This window comes from Xiphophorus hellerii, chromosome 2 (assembly GCF_003331165.1).
Source record: "Xiphophorus hellerii strain 12219 chromosome 2, Xiphophorus_hellerii-4.1, whole genome shotgun sequence".
In the NCBI taxonomy this organism is placed as follows: Eukaryota; Metazoa; Chordata; class Actinopteri; order Cyprinodontiformes; family Poeciliidae; genus Xiphophorus; species Xiphophorus hellerii.
In genome coordinates this window covers 28,091,232-28,101,829 of record NC_045673.1, presented here as the reverse complement: position 1 = coordinate 28,101,829, position 10,598 = coordinate 28,091,232, and the positions used below count along the sequence as shown (strand labels likewise).

General features: G+C 46.7%; 13 non-coding genes and 1 pseudogene across 13 annotated transcripts; 4 read left to right on the top strand and 10 right to left on the bottom strand.

Moving 5' to 3' along the window:
- Positions 1-179: 179 nt before the first annotated feature.
- LOC116712899 (5S ribosomal RNA) lies at positions 180-298 on the top strand. The gene has a single exon (XR_004337724.1). It is a non-coding gene; the product is annotated as a 5S ribosomal RNA (ribosomal RNA).
- Positions 299-847: 549 nt separating this feature from the next.
- On the top strand, positions 848-966 carry LOC116712374 (5S ribosomal RNA). Its single transcript, XR_004337526.1, has one exon. It is a non-coding gene; the product is annotated as a 5S ribosomal RNA (ribosomal RNA).
- A 712-nt stretch (positions 967-1,678) lies between these two features.
- On the top strand, positions 1,679-1,797 carry LOC116712369 (5S ribosomal RNA). Its single transcript, XR_004337525.1, has one exon. It is a non-coding gene; the product is annotated as a 5S ribosomal RNA (ribosomal RNA).
- Positions 1,798-2,161: 364 nt separating this feature from the next.
- Positions 2,162-2,280, top strand: LOC116712610 (5S ribosomal RNA). The gene has a single exon (XR_004337592.1). It is a non-coding gene; the product is annotated as a 5S ribosomal RNA (ribosomal RNA).
- Positions 2,281-4,110: 1,830 nt separating this feature from the next.
- LOC116713077 (uncharacterized) lies at positions 4,111-4,219 on the bottom strand (annotated as a pseudogene).
- A 571-nt stretch (positions 4,220-4,790) lies between these two features.
- Positions 4,791-4,909, bottom strand: LOC116712362 (5S ribosomal RNA). Its single transcript, XR_004337523.1, has one exon. It is a non-coding gene; the product is annotated as a 5S ribosomal RNA (ribosomal RNA).
- Positions 4,910-5,317: 408 nt separating this feature from the next.
- Positions 5,318-5,436, bottom strand: LOC116712355 (5S ribosomal RNA). The gene has a single exon (XR_004337519.1). It is a non-coding gene; the product is annotated as a 5S ribosomal RNA (ribosomal RNA).
- Positions 5,437-6,842: 1,406 nt separating this feature from the next.
- Positions 6,843-6,961, bottom strand: LOC116712603 (5S ribosomal RNA). Its single transcript, XR_004337589.1, has one exon. It is a non-coding gene; the product is annotated as a 5S ribosomal RNA (ribosomal RNA).
- A 364-nt stretch (positions 6,962-7,325) lies between these two features.
- LOC116712339 (5S ribosomal RNA) lies at positions 7,326-7,444 on the bottom strand. Its single transcript, XR_004337511.1, has one exon. It is a non-coding gene; the product is annotated as a 5S ribosomal RNA (ribosomal RNA).
- Positions 7,445-8,156: 712 nt separating this feature from the next.
- LOC116712333 (5S ribosomal RNA) lies at positions 8,157-8,275 on the bottom strand. Its single transcript, XR_004337510.1, has one exon. It is a non-coding gene; the product is annotated as a 5S ribosomal RNA (ribosomal RNA).
- Positions 8,276-8,824: 549 nt separating this feature from the next.
- On the bottom strand, positions 8,825-8,943 carry LOC116712894 (5S ribosomal RNA). The gene has a single exon (XR_004337723.1). It is a non-coding gene; the product is annotated as a 5S ribosomal RNA (ribosomal RNA).
- A 527-nt stretch (positions 8,944-9,470) lies between these two features.
- Positions 9,471-9,589, bottom strand: LOC116712325 (5S ribosomal RNA). Its single transcript, XR_004337507.1, has one exon. It is a non-coding gene; the product is annotated as a 5S ribosomal RNA (ribosomal RNA).
- A 364-nt stretch (positions 9,590-9,953) lies between these two features.
- LOC116712317 (5S ribosomal RNA) lies at positions 9,954-10,072 on the bottom strand. The gene has a single exon (XR_004337502.1). It is a non-coding gene; the product is annotated as a 5S ribosomal RNA (ribosomal RNA).
- Positions 10,073-10,458: 386 nt separating this feature from the next.
- LOC116712311 (5S ribosomal RNA) lies at positions 10,459-10,577 on the bottom strand. The gene has a single exon (XR_004337500.1). It is a non-coding gene; the product is annotated as a 5S ribosomal RNA (ribosomal RNA).
- Between the last annotated feature and the right edge of the window lie 21 nt (positions 10,578-10,598).

Sequence of the window (10,598 nt, the reverse complement as noted above, 5' to 3'; positions counted from 1 at the left end):
ATATTTCACATTGAGGGACACAACTAAGTGTCCCTCAATGTTTTACCCCCACAAAGAAGCATGCTTAACCCTACGGAGAAGCACGGCTAACCCTACAGAGGTGTAATCAAAGCAAAAAGAAACAAAGTGCCAACTGGATGTGCTGCTTTACGAAAAGCTGTAGCTGGCAGTACTTTGTGGCTTACAGCCACACTACCTTGAGAACGCCCGATCTCGTCTGATCTTGGAAGCTAAGCAGGGTCGGGCCTGGTTAGTACTTGGATGGGAGACCGCCTGGGAATACCAGGTGCTGTAAGCCTTTTGGTACTGCTATCTTTAAAATATTTCACATTGAGGGACACAACTAAGTGTCCCTCAATGTTTTGCCCCCACAAAGAAGCACGCTTAACCCTACGGAGAAGCACGGCTAACTCTACGGAGAAGCACGGGAGACCGCCTGGGAATACCAGGTGCTGTAAGCCTTTTGGTGCTGCTGCCTTTAAAATATTTCACATTGAGGGACACAACAAAGTGTCCCTCAACGTTTTGCCCCCACAAAGAAGCACGCTTAACCCTACGAAGAAGCACGACTAACCCTACGGAGAAGCACGGGAGAACGCCTGGGAATACCAGGTGCTGTAAGCCTTTTGGTGCTGCTGCCTTTAAAATATTTCACATTGAGGGACACAACAAAGTGTCCCTCAACGTTTTGCCCCCACAAAGAAGCACGCTTAACCCGACGAAGAAGCACGACTAACCCTACGGAGAAGCACGGCTAACCCTACAGAGGTGTAATCAAAGCAAAAAGAAACAAAGTGCCAACTGGATGTGCTGCTTTACGAAAAGCTGTAGCTGGCAGTACTTTGTGGCTTACGGCCACACTACCTTGAGAACGCCCGATCTCGTCTGATCTCGGAAGCTAAGCAGGGTCGGGCCTGGTTAGTACTTGGATGGGAGACCGCCTGGGAATACCAGGTGCTGTAAGCCTTTTGGTGCTGCTGCCTTTAAAATATTTCACATTGAGGGACACAACAAAGTGTCCCTCAACGTTTTGCGACCACAAAGAAGCACGCTTAACCCTACGAAGAAGCACGACTAACCCTACGGAGAAGCACGGGAGACCGCCTGGGAATACCAGGTGCTGTAAGCCTTTTGGTGCTGCTGCCTTTAAAATATTTCACATTGAGGGACACAACAAAGTGTCCCTCAACGTTTTGCCCCCACAAAGAAGCACGCTTAACCCGACGAAGAAGCACGACTAACCCTACGGAGAAGCACGGGAGACCGCCTGGGAATACCAGGTGCTGTAAGCCTTTTGGTGCTGCTGCCTTTAAAATATTTCACATTGAGGGACACAACTAAGTGTCCCTCAATGTTTTGCCCCCACAAAGAAGCACGCTTAACCCTACGAAGAAGCAAGACTAACCCTACGGAGAAGCACGGGAGACCGCCTGGGAATACCAGGTGCTGTAAGCCTTTTGGTGCTGCTGCCTTTAAAATATTTCACATTGAGGGACACAACTAAGTGTCCCTCAATGTTTTACCCCCACAAAGAAGCATGCTTAACCCTATGGAGAAGCACGGCTAACTCTACGGAGAAGTACGGCTAACCCTACAGAGGTGTAATCAAAGCAAAAAGAAACAAAGTGGCAACTGGCTTTGCTGCTTTACGAAAAGCTGTTCCTGTTAGCACATTGTGGCTTACGGCCACACTACCTTGAGAACGCCCGATCTCGTCTGATCTCGGAAGCTAAGCAGGGTCGGGCCTGGTTAGTACTTGGATGGGAGACCGCCTGGGAATACCAGGTGCTGTAAGCCTTTTGGTGCTGCTGCCTTTAAAATATTTCACATTGAGGGACACAACAAAGTGTCCCTCAACGTTTTGCCCCCACAAAGAAGCACGCTTAACCCGACGAAGAAGCACGACTAACCCTACGGAGAAGCACGGGAGACCGCCTGGGAATACCAGGTGCTGTAAGCCTTTTGGTGCTGCTGCCTTTAAAATATTTCACATTGAGGGACACAACTAAGTGTCCCTCAATGTTTTACCCCCACAAAGAAGCATGCTTAACCCTACGGAGAAGCACGGCTAACCCTACAGAGGTGTAATCAAAGCAAAAAGAAACAAAGTGCCAACTGGATGTGCTGCTTTACGAAAAGCTGTAGCTGGCAGTACTTTGTGGCTTACGGCCACACTACCTTGAGAACGCCCGATCTCGTCTGATCTCGGAAGCTAAGCAGGGTCGGGCCTGGTTAGTACTTGGATGGGAGACCGCCTGGGAATACCAGGTGCTGTAAGCTTTTACAGAAGAATTTTTACGGGCGTCATCCTGCACCAGATAAACAAGGAGAAGTATGGCAGAGACTGTACAGTTTGTCTTTCAGACCCCGAGACTTTAGAGCACCTGTTCCTCCACTGTCCCGGCTGCACCCTCTTCTGGAACAAGATCCATCAAATCATCAACAACATCTCTACATCGGACGACAACAACTGGGACTCAATCAGACTTTTTGGAATCACATCTTCTCTCGGACATTTAACAAAGACACAATTTAACCTCTGTAACATCATTCTTTCCCTGGCCAGGCACACCATCTACATTTCCAGAAATCTTCAACTCTATGATAACAAGAAAGTGGACCGTTGGAAGCTTTTTTCAGGACTATTGCAAAATCATCTTAAAACAGTAAATAGCATCAGCAAGGGACTTTGTGAAAATATGTTTGGGCCTCTTATAAAATGTGTTTATTTTCAAGGATGGTCTTTTTGAACTTTTGTTATTTAGTATATTACAATTAATGATTGTTTTCTTTTATCTTATTTGCGTATGTTTTGTTTGAAAATGAGATTTGTGCATATGTTTTTTTTTACTTTGTTTTGTCGTGAACGATTATATTTTAATTCAAATTTTATTTTGAATTAATTTAATTCTATTGATTTCTTTTTTTTTTCACATTATTGATTGAAATCTGTTTTATTTTTTAGTAATTTAAAATTTTTGTTCTTCATTTTTGTTCACTGTAAATAATTGTAAAAAAATTTTTTTTTACTTTTGAATTTTTTCATAAATAAAAGAAAAAAAGAACGCCCGATCTCGTCTGATCTCGGAAGCTAAGCAGGGTCGGGCCTGGTTAGTACTTGGATGGGAGACCGCCTCGGAATACCAGGTGCTGTAAGCCTTTTGGTGCTGCTGCCTTTAATATATTTCACATTGAGGGACACAACAAAGTGTCCCTCAACGTTTTGCCCCCACAAAGAAGCACGCTTAACCCTACGAAGAAGCACGACTAACCCTACGGAGAAGCACGGGAGACCGCCTGGGAATACCAGGTGCTGTAAGCCTTTTGGTGCTGCTGCCTTTAAAATATTTCACATTGAGGGACACAACAAAGTGTCCCTCAACGTTTTGCCCCCACAAAGAAGCACGCTTAACCCTACGAAGAAGCACGACTAACCCTACGGAGAAGCACGGGAGAACGCCTGGGAATACCAGGTGCTGTAAGCCTTTTGGTGCTGCTGCCTTTAAAATATTTCACATTGAGGGACACAACAAAGTGTCCCTCAACGTTTTGCCCCCACAAAGAAGCACGCTTAACCCGACGAAGAAGCACGACTAACCCTACGGAGAAGCACGGCTAACCCTACAGAGGTGTAATCAAAGCAAAAAGAAACAAAGTGCCAACTGGATGTGCTGCTTTACGAAAAGCTGTAGCTGGCAGTACTTTGTGGCTTACGGCCACACTACCTTGAGAACGCCCGATCTCGTCTGATCTCGGAAGCTAAGCAGGGTTAGCCGTACTTCTCCGTAGAGTTAGCCGTGCTTCTCCGTAAAGGTAACCGTGCTTCTCCGTAGGGTTAAGCATGCTTCTTTGTGGGGGTAAAACATTGAGGGACACTTAATTGTGTCCCTCAATGTGAAATATTTTAAAGGCAGCAGCACCAAAAGGCTTACAGCACCTGGTGTTCCCAGGCGGTCTCCCGTGCTTCTCCGTAGGTTTAGTCGTACTTCTCCGTAGGGTTAGTCGTGCTTCTCCGTAGGGTTAAGCATGCTTCTTTGTGGGGGTAAAACATTGAGGGACACTTAGTTGTGTCCCTCAATGTGAAATATTTTAAAGATAGCAGTACCAAAAGGCTTACAGCACCTGGTATTCCCAGGCGGTCTCCCATCCAAGTACTAACCAGGCCCGACCCTGCTTAGCTTCCGAGATCAGGCGTTCTCAAGGTAGTGTGGCCGTAAGCCACAATGTGCTAACAGGAACAGCTTTTCGTAAAGCAGCAAAGCCAGTTGACACTTTGTTTCTTTTTGCTTTGATTACACCTCTGTAGGGTTAGCCGTACTTCTCCGTAGAGTTAGCCGTGCTTCTCCGTAGAGGTAACCGTGCTTCTCCGTAGGGTTAAGCATGCTTCTTTGTGGGGGTAAAACATTGAGGGACACTTAGTTGTGTCCCTCAATGTGAAATATTTTAAAGGCAGCAGCACCAAAAGGCTTACAGCACCTGGTATTCCCAGGCGGTCTCCCGTGCTTCTCCGTAGGGTTAGTCATGCTTCTATGTAGGGTTAAGCGTGCTTCTTTGTGGGGGCAAAACATTGAGGGACACTTAGTTGTGTCCCTCAATGTGAAATATTTTAAAGATAGCAGTACCAAAAGGCTTACAGCACCTGGTATTCCCAGGCGGTCTCGCGTGCTTCTCCGTAGGGTTAGTCATGCTTCTATGTAGGGTTAAGCGTGCTTCTTTGTGGGGGCAAAACATTGAGGGACACTTAGTTGTGTCCCTCAATGTGAAATATTTTAAAGATAGCAGTACCAAAAGGCTTACAGCACCTGGTATTCCCAGGCGGTCTCCCATCCAAGTACTAACCAGGCCCGACCCTGCTTAGCTTCCGAGATCAGACGAGATCGGGCGTTCTCAAGGTAGTGTGGCCGTAAGCCACAATGTGCTAACAGGAACAGCTTTTCGTAAGGCAGCAAAGCCAGTTGCCACTTTGTTTCTTTTTGCTTTGATTACACCTCTGTAGGGTTAGCCGTACTTCTCTGTAGAGTTAGCCGTGCTTCTCCGTAGGGTTAAGCATGCTTCTTTGTGGGGGTAAAACATTGAGGGACACTTAGTTGTGTCCCTCAATGTGAAATATTTTAAAGACAGCAGCACCAAAAGGCTTACAGCACCTGGTATTCCCAGGCGGTTTCCCGTGCTTCTCCGTAGGGTTAGTCATGCTTCTATGTAGGGTTAAGCGTGCTTCTCCGTAGGGTTAAGCGTGCTTCTTTGTGGGGGCAAAACATTGAGGGACACTTAGTTGTGTCCCTCAATGTGAAATATTTTAAAGATAGCAGTACCAAAAGGCTTACAGCACCTGGTATTCCCAGGCGGTCTCCCATCCAAGTACTAACCAGGCCCGACCCTGCTTAGCTTCCGAGATCAGACGAGATCGGGCGTTCTCAAGGTAGTGTGGCCGTAAGCCACAAAGTACTGCCAGCTACAGCTTTTCGTAAAGCAGCACATCCAGTTGGCACTTTGTTTCTTTTTGCTTTGATTACACCTCTGTAGGGTTAGCCGTGCTTCTCCGTAGGGTTAAGCATGCTTCTTTGTGGGGGTAAAACATTGAGGGACACTTAGTTGTGTCCCTCAATGTGAAATATTTTAAAGGCAGCAGCACCAAAAGGCTTACAGCACCTGGTATTCCCAGGCGGTCTCCCGTGCTTCTCCGTAGGGTTAGTCGTGCTTCTTCGTCGGGTTAAGCGTGCTTCTTTGTGGGGGCAAAACGTTGAGGGACACTTTGTTGTGTCCCTCAATGTGAAATATTTTAAAGGCAGCAGCACCAAAAGGCTTACAGCACCTGGTATTCCCAGGCGGTCTCCCGTGCTTCTCCGTAGGGTTAGTCGTGCTTCTTCGTAGGGTTAAGCGTGCTTCTTTGTGGGGGCAAAACGTTGAGGGACACTTTGTTGTGTCCCTCAATGTGAAATATATTAAAGGCAGCAGCACCAAAAGGCTTACAGCACCTGGTATTCCGAGGCGGTCTCCCATCCAAGTACTAACCAGGCCCGACCCTGCTTAGCTTCCGAGATCAGACGAGATCGGGCGTTCTTTTTTTCTTTTATTTATGAAAAAATTCAAAAGTAAAAAAAAATTTTTTTACAATTATTTACAGTGAACAAAAATGAAGAACAAAAATTTTAAATTACTAAAAAATAAAACAGATTTCAATCAATAATGTGAAAAAAAAAAGAAATCAATAGAATTAAATTAATTCAAAATAAAATTTGAATTAAAATATAATCGTTCACGACAAAACAAAGTAAAAAAAAACATATGCACAAATCTCATTTTCAAACAAAACATACGCAAATAAGATAAAAGAAAACAATCATTAATTGTAATATACTAAATAACAAAAGTTCAAAAAGACCATCCTTGAAAATAAACACATTTTATAAGAGGCCCAAACATATTTTCACAAAGTCCCTTGCTGATGCTATTTACTGTTTTAAGATGATTTTGCAATAGTCCTGAAAAAAGCTTCCAACGGTCCACTTTCTTGTTATCATAGAGTTGAAGATTTCTGGAAATGTAGATGGTGTGCCTGGCCAGGGAAAGAATGATGTTACAGAGGTTAAATTGTGTCTTTGTTAAATGTCCGAGAGAAGATGTGATTCCAAAAAGTCTGATTGAGTCCCAGTTGTTGTCGTCCGATGTAGAGATGTTGTTGATGATTTGATGGATCTTGTTCCAGAAGAGGGTGCAGCCGGGACAGTGGAGGAACAGGTGCTCTAAAGTCTCGGGGTCTGAAAGACAAACTGTACAGTCTCTGCCATACTTCTCCTTGTTTATCTGGTGCAGGATGACGCCCGTAAAAATTCTTCTGTAAAAGCTTACAGCACCTGGTATTCCCAGGCGGTCTCCCATCCAAGTACTAACCAGGCCCGACCCTGCTTAGCTTCCGAGATCAGACGAGATCGGGCGTTCTCAAGGTAGTGTGGCCGTAAGCCACAAAGTACTGCCAGCTACAGCTTTTCGTAAAGCAGCACATCCAGTTGGCACTTTGTTTCTTTTTGCTTTGATTACACCTCTGTAGGGTTAGCCGTGCTTCTCCGTAGGGTTAAGCATGCTTCTTTGTGGGGGTAAAACATTGAGGGACACTTAGTTGTGTCCCTCAATGTGAAATATTTTAAAGGCAGCAGCACCAAAAGGCTTACAGCACCTGGTATTCCCAGGCGGTCTCCCGTGCTTCTCCGTAGGGTTAGTCGTGCTTCTTCGTCGGGTTAAGCGTGCTTCTTTGTGGGGGCAAAACGTTGAGGGACACTTTGTTGTGTCCCTCAATGTGAAATATTTTAAAGGCAGCAGCACCAAAAGGCTTACAGCACCTGGTATTCCCAGGCGGTCTCCCATCCAAGTACTAACCAGGCCCGACCCTGCTTAGCTTCCGAGATCAGACGAGATCGGGCGTTCTCAAGGTAGTGTGGCCGTAAGCCACAATGTGCTAACAGGAACAGCTTTTCGTAAAGCAGCAAAGCCAGTTGCCACTTTGTTTCTTTTTGCTTTGATTACACCTCTGTAGGGTTAGCCGTACTTCTCCGTAGAGTTAGCCGTGCTTCTCCATAGGGTTAAGCATGCTTCTTTGTGGGGGTAAAACATTGAGGGACACTTAGTTGTGTCCCTCAATGTGAAATATTTTAAAGGCAGCAGCACCAAAAGGCTTACAGCACCTGGTATTCCCAGGCGGTCTCCCGTGCTTCTCCGTAGGGTTAGTCTTGCTTCTTCGTAGGGTTAAGCGTGCTTCTTTGTGGGGGCAAAACATTGAGGGACACTTAGTTGTGTCCCTCAATGTGAAATATTTTAAAGGCAGCAGCACCAAAAGGCTTACAGCACCTGGTATTCCCAGGCGGTCTCCCGTGCTTCTCCGTAGGGTTAGTCGTGCTTCTTCGTCGGGTTAAGCGTGCTTCTTTGTGGGGGCAAAACGTTGAGGGACACTTTGTTGTGTCCCTCAATGTGAAATATTTTAAAGGCAGCAGCACCAAAAGGCTTACAGCACCTGGTATTCCCAGGCGGTCTCCCGTGCTTCTCCGTAGGGTTAGTCGTGCTTCTTCGTAGGGTTAAGCGTGCTTCTTTGTGGTCGCAAAACGTTGAGGGACACTTTGTTGTGTCCCTCAATGTGAAATATTTTAAAGGCAGCAGCACCAAAAGGCTTACAGCACCTGGTATTCCCAGGCGGTCTCCCATCCAAGTACTAACCAGGCCCGACCCTGCTTAGCTTCCGAGATCAGACGAGATCGGGCGTTCTCAAGGTAGTGTGGCCGTAAGCCACAAAGTACTGCCAGCTACAGCTTTTCGTAAAGCAGCACATCCAGTTGGCACTTTGTTTCTTTTTGCTTTGATTACACCTCTGTAGGGTTAGCCGTGCTTCTCCGTAGGGTTAGTCGTGCTTCTTCGTCGGGTTAAGCGTGCTTCTTTGTGGGGGCAAAACGTTGAGGGACACTTTGTTGTGTCCCTCAATGTGAAATATTTTAAAGGCAGCAGCACCAAAAGGCTTACAGCACCTGGTATTCCCAGGCGTTCTCCCGTGCTTCTCCGTAGGGTTAGTCGTGCTTCTTCGTAGGGTTAAGCGTGCTTCTTTGTGGGGGCAAAACGTTGAGGGACACTTTGTTGTGTCCCTCAATGTGAAATATTTTAAAGGCAGCAGCACCAAAAGGCTTACAGCACCTGGTATTCCCAGGCGGTCTCCCGTGCTTCTCCGTAGAGTTAGCCGTGCTTCTCCGTAGGGTTAAGCGTGCTTCTTTGTGGGGGCAAAACATTGAGGGACACTTAGTTGTGTCCCTCAATGTGAAATATTTTAAAGATAGCAGTACCAAAAGGCTTACAGCACCTGGTATTCCCAGGCGGTCTCCCATCCAAGTACTAACCAGGCCCGACCCTGCTTAGCTTCCAAGATCAGACGAGATCGGGCGTTCTCAAGGTAGTGTGGCTGTAAGCCACAAAGTACTGCCAGCTACAGCTTTTCGTAAAGCAGCACATCCAGTTGGCACTTTGTTTCTTTTTGCTTTGATTACACCTCTGTAGGGTTAGCCGTGCTTCTCCGTAGGGTTAAGCATGCTTCTTTGTGGGGGTAAAACATTGAGGGACACTTAGTTGTGTCCCTCAATGTGAAATATTTTAAAGGCAGCAGCACCAAAAGGCTTACAGCACCTGGTATTCCCAGGCGGTCTCCCGTGCTTCTCCGTAGGGTTAGTCGTGCTTCTTCGTCGGGTTAAGCGTGCTTCTTTGTGGGGGCAAAACGTTGAGGGACACTTTGTTGTGTCCCTCAATGTGAAATATTTTAAAGGCAGCAGCACCAAAAGGCTTGCAGCACCTGGTATTCCCAGGCGGTCTCCCGTGCTTCTCCGTAGGGTTAGTCGTGCTTCTTCGTAGGGTTAAGCGTGCTTCTTTGTGGGGGCAAAACGTTGAGGGACACTTTGTTGTGTCCCTCAATGTGAAATATTTTAAAGGCAGCAGCACCAAAAGGCTTACAGCACCTGGTATTCCCAGGCGGTCTCCCATCCAAGTACTAACCAGGCCCGACCCTGCTTAGCTTCCGAGATCAGACGAGATCGGGCGTTCTCAAGGTAGTGTGGCCGTAAGCCACAAAGTACTGCCAGCTACAGCTTTTCGTAAAGCAGCACATCCAGTTGGCACTTTGTTTCTTTTTGCTTTGATTACACCTCTGTAGGGTTAGCCGTGCTTCTCCGTAGGGTTAAGCATGCTTCTTTGTGGGGGTAAAACATTGAGGGACACTTAGTTGTGTCCCTCAATGTGAAATATTTTAAAGGCAGCAGCACCAAAAGGCTTACAGCACCTGGTATTCCCAGGCGGTCTCCCGTGCTTCTCCGTAGGGTTAGTCGTGCTTCTTCGTCGGGTTAAGCGTGCTTCTTTGTGGGGGCAAAACGTTGAGGGACACTTTGTTGTGTCCCTCAATGTGAAATATTTTAAAGGCAGCAGCACCAAAAGGCTTACAGCACCTGGTATTCCCAGGCGGTCTCCCATCCAAGTACTAACCAGGCCCGACCCTGCTTAGCTTCCGAGATCAGACGAGATCGGGCGTTCTCAAGGTAGTGTGGCCGTAAGCCACAATGTGCTAACAGGAACAGCTTTTCGTAAAGCAGCAAAGCCAGTTGCCACTTTGTTTCTTTTTGCTTTGATTACACCTCTGTAGGGTTAGCCGTACTTCTCCGTAGAGTTAGCCGTGCTTCTCCATAGGGTTAAGCATGCTTCTTTGTGGGGGCAAAACATTGAGGGACACTTAGTTGTGTCCCTCAATGTGAAATATTTTAAAGGCAGCAGCACCAAAAGGCTTACAGCACCTGGTATTCCCAGGCGTTCTCCCGTGCTTCTCCGTAGGGTTAGTCGTGCTTCTTCGTAGGGTTAAGCGTGCTTCTTTGTGGGGGCAAAACGTTGAGGGACACTTTGTTGTGTCCCTCAATGTGAAATATTTTAAAGATAGCAGTACCAAAAGGCTTACAGCACCTGGTATTCCCAGGCGGTCTCCCATCCAAGTACTAACCAGGCCCGACCCTGCTTAGCTTCCGAGATCAGACGAGATCGGGCGTTCTCAAGGTAGTGTGGCCGTAAGCCACAAAGTACTGCCAGCTACA